Consider the following 7,486-nt stretch of genomic DNA (forward strand, 5'->3'; position numbering starts at 1 on the left):
ACCAGCCGACCGCCACAAGGCGACAGCCACCATCCCCAAGCGCCATCCCCGACCGCCACCCCCCGACCGCCACAAGGCGACAGCCACCATCCCCAAGCGCCATCCCCGACCGCCACCCCCCGACCGCCACCAGCCGACCGCCACCAGCCGACCGCCACAAGGCGACAGCCACCATCCCCAAGCGCCATCCCCGACCGCCACAAGGCGACCGCCACAAGGCGACCGCCACCAGCCGACCGCCACAAGGCGACAGCCACCATCCCCAAGCGCCATCCCCGACCGCCACAAGGCGACCGCCACAAGGCGACCGCCACCAGCCGACCGCCACAAGGCGACAGCCACCATCCCCAAGCGCCATCCCCGACCGCCACAAGGCGACCGCCACAAGGCGACCGCCACCAGCCGACCGCCACAAGGCGACAGCCACCATCCCCAAGCGCCATCCCCGACCGCCACCCCCCGACCGCCACCAGCCGACCGCCACCAGCCGACAGCCACCATCCCCAAGCGCCATCCCCAAGCGCCACCCCCGACCGCCACCAGCCGACCGCCACCAGCCGACCGCCACCAGCCGACCGCCACCAGCCGACAGCCACCATCCCCAAGCGCCATCCCCAAGCGCCACCCCCGACCGCCACCAGCCGACAGCCACCAGCCGACCGCCACCAGCCGACCGCCACCGGCCGTTCGCGGTGTGCGCCGCCGTTCCCCAAGCACCCTCCGGGACGAAGCCGGAGCCAGAGAATAGCAGCGGTGGTGCGTAAAAGCTGCGGCCGGGCCTCGCGGAAGGTCCCCGGGCGGCGAGCTGCGGAGCCCCGGCCTCCAGCTTCCACCAGGTAATAGGACCGGGCGCGCGTAAAAGCTGCGGCCGGGCCTCGCGGAAGGTCCTCGGGCATCCAGCGAGATCACACGGCCCCCACCGGAGGCGGCTAGCGCCTCCGTAGAGTAGTACCGGCCCGTGGAAGCGGCCGCCCGTCAGCCTGCGTTGCCAAACCCCATTCATTTACAACGGCGTGTCCGCCAGAGGGCGCACTTCCCCCGGCGGACCAGCCGGCGGGGCTCGTTAGAGAGTGTATCCGCCTGGCAGTGCCTCCTGGACGGCCTGTATTCCGGACCGCGACCGCTAACTTACGGGAGCCTAAACGGCCCGCGGACCAGCCGGCGGGTCCTCCGTGAAAGCCTATCCGCCTGGCGGTGCCTCCTGGCCGGCCTGGATTCCGGACCGCGACCGCTCACTCGCGGGACCCTAAACGGCCCGCGGACCAGCCGGCGGCTCCTCCGTGAAAGCCTATCCGCCTGGCGGTGGCTCCGGGCCGGCCTGGATTCCGGACCGCCACCGCTCACTCGCGGGACCCTAATCGGCCCGCGGACCAGCCGGCGGGACCTCCGTGAAAGCCTATCCGCCTGGCGGTGCCTCCTGGCCGGCCTGGATTCCGGACCGCCACCGCTCACTCGCGGGACCCTAATCGGCCCGCGGACCAGCCGGCGGATCCTCCGTGAAAGCCTATCCGCCTTCGCCGGTTCCCCGGCCGGCCACGGGTGGCGAGAATCCGGCCTCCTCGCCCGGAGCGCGCTTCGACTTGGGCGAAAAATGCACCAAGTGCCAAACCCCATTCATTTACAACGGCGTGTCCGCCAGAGGGCGCACTTCCTCCGGCCGGCGGGGCTCGTTAGAGAGCGCGTCCGCCTTGGCCGGTTCCCCGGCCGGCCACGGGTGGCGAGAATCCGGCCTCCTCGCCCGGAGCGCGCTTCGACTTGGGCGAAAAATGCACTAAGTGCCAAACCCCATTCATTTACAACGGCGTGTCCGCCAGAGGGCGCACTTCCTCCGGCCGGCGGGGCTCGTTAGAGAGCGCGTCCGCTTTCGCCGGTTCCCCGGTCGGCCGCGAACGGCGAAAAGCCGGCCTCTTCCCCCGGAGCCCGGTGGGCGAATTTTTTTTTTTTTTTTTTTTTCAAAGTGCCAACGGCTCTCGCGCCGCGCTGCGTCCGCCTTCGCCGGTTCCCCGGTCGGCCCGAACGAGCGAAAATTCGGCCTCTTGCCCCGGAGCCCGGTCGGCGAATTATTTATTTATTTATTTATTTATTTATTTATTTTTCCAAAGTGCCAACGGCTCTCGCGCCGCGATGCGTCCGCCTTCGCCGGTTCCCCGGTCGGCCACGAACGGCCAAAAATCGGCCTCTCCCCCCGGAGCCCGGTCGGCGAATTATTATTTATTTATTTATTTATTTATTTATTTATTTTTCCAAAGTGCCAACGGCTCTCGCGCCGCGATGCGTCCGCCTTCGCCGGTTCCCCGGTCGGCCACGAAGTATTGCGCATGATTATACGCGATGTTAATATTTATTTAATTATTAAATAAATACATACATGTGTTTATTAATGATATACGCGATGTTAATATTTATTTAATTATTACCTATATTATGAATAAACTAACGGTGATTTTACACGATTTGACTACATACGTGACCGTGATATAGTGCCGAGGGCTCCCGCGCCGTCACGCGTCCGCCTTGGCACGGGTCGCCCGCGGCAGCGAGCGTTCGGCTCGCGGGGGTCCGCGGGGTGTTATTAGGGAGTGCGGCAGCCGTGCCGAGGCTCCGGCCGGCCGCCGGAAGTCCCGCGGGGGAGCGTCGGAGCTCCGCGAGGCCGGCCGGGGAGCCTCTTAGTCATCGCCCGCGCTCGCGGTGGTCCCGGTCGCTTAAAGTGCCACGGGAGGCGTAGCGATGCGAGTGAGTGTGCGCAAAGTGCGAGAGGCGGTGCATTTACGCGCCGTGTCCGCGAGAGGGAGGCAATTCCCCGTTGCGACCTCCGGGAGATCAGCGGGCCGCCGAAAAGGCTCGGCCGGGGTGCCTGGAGCCTCCTCGGGCGTCGAGTTAGGAGGGGGGCGCGCGGAGAACCGGCTGGATGTCCCCTGGAAGCTCAGCGGGCCGTGGGAAAGGCTTGGCCGGGGTGCCGGAAGCCTCGGCCGGCTTAAAAGTGAGGAGGAAAGCGCGCGGAGAACCGGCCGGAGGTCCCCTGGAAGCTCAGCGGGCCGTGGAGAAAGCTTAGCCGGGGTGCCTGGAGCCTCGGCCGGCTTAAAATGTGAGGAGGAAAGCGCGCGGAGAACCGGCCGGAGGTCCCCTGGAAGCTCAGCGGGACGTGGGAAACGCTTGGCCGGGGTGCCGGAAGCCTCGGCCGGCTTAAAAGTGAGGAGGAAAGCGCGCGGAGAACCGGCCGGAGGTCCCCTGGAAGCTCAGCGGGCCGTGGGAAACGCTTGGCCGGGGTGCCGGGAGCCTCGGCCGGCTTAAAACGTGAGGAGGAAAGCACCGGGAGAACCGGCTGGAGGTCTTCTGGAAGCTCAGCGGGCCGCCGAAAACGCGTAGCCGAGGTGCCGGGAGCCTCCTCGGGCGTCAAAAGTGAGGAGCGACGCACCCCCGAGAACCGCCCGGGTCCTCCAGCCACCGTTGAAAAAGACGTCGAGTCAGGCTACCTTAAGAGAGTCACAGTTACTCCCGCCGTTTACCCGCGCGGAGCGTCATCGCCTCCGCGAACCGTCAAAAATAAATAAATACATAAATAAATGTCAAGTGAGCCTACCTTAAGAGAGTCGTAGTTACTCCCGCCGTTTGGCCGCTCAAAGTGTCATCGGAAGCGGACCCACGCAAGTAAGTGTGCGCAAAGTGCGAGAGGTGGTGTTTTTACTCGCCGCGTCCGCCAGAGGGAGGCAATTCCCCGCCGCGGCGGCACCGGCAGCTTCCGAGCGTCTCCCCGAGCGCTCGGAAGTCCGTGCGGGGGGGAGATGAGAGCCGTGCGAGGTACCAGGTGGAGCCGGACGGCGCGGTGCTTCCAAGCAGCCGATCCGCTGGGCTTGGAGCTATTTTCGGCCACTTGGCGCGCGAGCACGGCCTCCCGGGTGGTGCCGGGGGGTGGTGCGTGAGCGCGCCGGCCGCTGGAAGTCCCGCGGAGGAGCGCCGGAGCTCCGCGAGGCCGGCCGGGGAGCCTCTTAGTCGTCACCCGGGGCCGCCGGAGCACCGGGGGGTGGTGCGCGAGCGCGCCGGCCGCCGGAGGTCCCGCGGAGGAGCGTCGGAGCTCCGCGAGGCCGGGGAGCCTCTCGGTAATCACCCGGGGCCGGCGGAGCGTTATTCGGCCGCTCTGCGCGCGCGCGCACGGCCTCCCGGCGCCTCCGCGAACCGCCAAAATAAATGTCAAGTGAGCCTACCTTAAGAGAGTCACAGTTACTCCCGCCGTTTACCCGCGCGGAGCGTCATCGCCTCCGCGAACCGTCAAAAATAAATAAATTCATAAATAAATAAATGTCAAGTGAGCCTACCTTAAGAGAGTCACAGTTACTCCCGCCGTTTACCCGCGCGGAGCGTCATCGCCTCCGCGAACCGTCAAAAATAAATAAATTCATAAATAAATAAATGTCAAGTGAGCCTACCTTAAGAGAGTCACAGTTACTCCCGCCGTTTACCCGCGCGGAGCGTCATCGCCTCCGCGAACCGTCAAAAATAAATAAATACATAAATAAATAGATGTCAAGTGAGCCTACCTTAAGAGAGTCACAGTTACTCCCGCCGTTTACCCGCGCGGAGCGTCATCGCCTCCGCGAACCGTCAAAAATAAATAAATACATAAATAAATAGATGTCAAGTGAGCCTACCTTAAGAGAGTCACAGTTACTCCCGCCGTTTACCCGCGCGGAGCGTCATCGCCTCCGCGAACCGTCAAAAATAAATAAATACATAAATAAATAGATGTCAAGTGAGCCTACCTTAAGAGAGTCACAGTTACTCCCGCCGTTTACCCGCGCGGAGCGTCATCGCCTCCGCGAACCGTCAAAAATAAATAAATACATAAATAAATAGATGTCAAGTGAGCCTACCTTAAGAGAGTCACAGTTACTCCCGCCGTTTACCCGCGCGGAGCGTCATCGCCTCCGCGAACCGTCAAAAATAAATAAATACATAAATAAATAGATGTCAAGTGAGCCTACCTTAAGAGAGTCACAGTTACTCCCGCCGTTTACCCGCGCGGAGCGTCATCGCCTCCGCGAACCGTCAAAAATAAATAAATACATAAATAAATAGATGTCAAGTGAGCCTACCTTAAGAGAGTCACAGTTACTCCCGCCGTTTACCCGCGCGGAGCGTCATCGCCTCCGCGAACCGTCAAAAATAAATAAATACATAAATAAATAGATGTCAAGTGAGCCTACCTTAAGAGAGTCACAGTTACTCCCGCCGTTTACCCGCGCGGAGCGTCATCGCCTCCGCGAACCGTCAAAAATAAATAAATACATAAATAAATAGATGTCAAGTGAGCCTACCTTAAGAGAGTCACAGTTACTCCCGCCGTTTACCCGCGCGGAGCGTCATCGCCTCCGCGAACCGTCAAAAATAAATAAATACATGAATAAATAGTCAAGTGAGCCTACCTTAAGAGAGTCGTAGTTACTCCCGCCGTTCGGCCGCTTAAAGTGCCACGGGAGGCGTAGCAATGCGAGTGAGTGTGCGCCAAGTGCGAGAGGCGGTGTATTTACTCGCCGTGTCCGCGAGAGGGAGGTAACTCCCCGTTGCGACCTCCGGGAGAGCAACGGGCCGCCGAAAACGCTCAGCCGAGGTGCTGGAAGCCTCGGCCGGCTCTCAAAGCGAGGCGCGAGGCACCGGGAGAACCGGCTGGAGGTACCCTGGAAGCTCAGCGGGCCGTGGGAAACGCTCAGCCGAGGTGCTGGAAGCCTCGGCCGGCTCACAAAGCGAGGCGCGAGGCACCGGGAGAACCGGCTGGAGGTCCCCTGGAAGCTCAGCGGGCCGTGGGAAACGCTCAGCCGAGGTGCTGGAAGCCTCGGCCGGCTCACAAAGCGAGGCGCGAGGCACCGGGAGAACCGGCCGGAGGTCCCCTGGAAGCTCAGCGGGCCGTGGAGAAAGCTTAGCCGGGGTGCCGGAAGCCTCGGCCGGCTTAAAATGTGAGGAGGAAACCGGCTGGACGTCTTCTGGAAGATCAGCGGGCCGTGGAAAATGCTAAGCCGAGGTGCTGGTTGTCGAATAAGGCTCCGCCATCTCGTAGAAGGTGCTAATAAAGTTCATATCCGCTCGGCTGGAGGTAATTGGCCCGCGGACCGGCCGGCGGGACCTCCGTGACAGCCTACCCGCCTGGCGGTGCCTCCTGGCCGGCGTGCATTCCGGGCCGCGACCGCTAACTTACGGGACCATAAATGGCCCGCGGACCAGCTGGCGGGACCTCCGTGACCGCCTATCCGCCTGGCGGTGCCTCCTGGCCGGCCTGGATTCCGGACCGCGACCGCTCACTCGCGGGACCCTAAATGGCCCGCGGACCAGCCGGCGGGACCTCCGTGACAGCCTATCCGCCTCCCGGTGGCTGCTGGCCGGCGCGGATTCCGGGCCGCGACCGCTAACTTACGGGACCCCAATTGGCCCGCGGACCAGCCGGCGGGACCCCCGTGACCGCCTATCCGCCTTGGCCGGTTCCCCGGCCGGCCACGGATGGCGAGAATCCGGCCTCCTCGCCCGGAGCGCTCGTCGGCTTCGGCGAAAAATGCACTAAGTGCCAAACCCCATTCATTTACAATGGCGTGTCCGCCAGAGGGCGCAGTTCCCCCCGCGGACCGGCCGGCGGGACCTCCGTGACAGCCTATCCGCCTGGCGGTGGCTGCGGGCCGGCGCGGATTCCGGGCCGCGACCGCTAACTTACGGGACCCCGATTGGCCCGCGGACCAGCCGGCGGGACCTCCGTGACCGCCTATCCGCCTGCGCTGGTTCCCCGGCCGGCGCGAATTCCGGGCCGCGACCGCTAACTTACGGGACCCCGATTGGCCCGCGGACCAGCCGGCGGGACCTCCGTGACCGCCTATCCGCCTGCGCTGGTTCCCCGGCCGGCGCGAATTCCGGGCCGCGACCGCTAACTTACGGGACCCCGATTGGCCCGCGGACCAGCCGGCGGGACCTCCGTGACCGCCTATCCGCCTGCGCTGGTTCCCCGGCCGGCGCGAATTCCGGGCCGCGACCGCTAACTTACGGGACCCCGATTGGCCCGCGGACCAGCCGGCGGGACCTCCGTGACCGCCTATCCGCCTCCGCTGGTTCCCCGCTCGGCGTGGATTCCGGACCGCGACCGCTAAATTACGGGACCCAAATTGGCCCGCGGACCAGCCGGCGGGACCTCCGTGACCGCCTATCCGCCTTCGCTGGTTCCCCGGTCGGCCACAGATGACGAATATTCGGCCTCTCGCTCTGGAAGTCCTGCCGACTTAGCCGAAAATTTTCTAAGTGCCATCGGCTCTCGCTCGGAAAAGTGTCCGCCTCGTCTGGTTCCCCAGCTCGGCCTCAGAATTCGAAAATTCGGCCTCTCTGAGGTACCAGGGGTAGGCTTTATGTACTTGGTCCCCCCAGTTAGTGTACTCATCACTTTACCCCCCTTTCGCAAAATATAGTCGGCACGTATGTGCAGAACTGTTTATTTTCATTTTAAAAATTTTCTAAGTGC

The sequence above is a fragment of the Syngnathus scovelli genome, unplaced genomic scaffold (assembly GCF_024217435.2).
Source record: "Syngnathus scovelli strain Florida unplaced genomic scaffold, RoL_Ssco_1.2 HiC_scaffold_33, whole genome shotgun sequence".
In the NCBI taxonomy this organism is placed as follows: domain Eukaryota; kingdom Metazoa; phylum Chordata; class Actinopteri; order Syngnathiformes; family Syngnathidae; genus Syngnathus; species Syngnathus scovelli.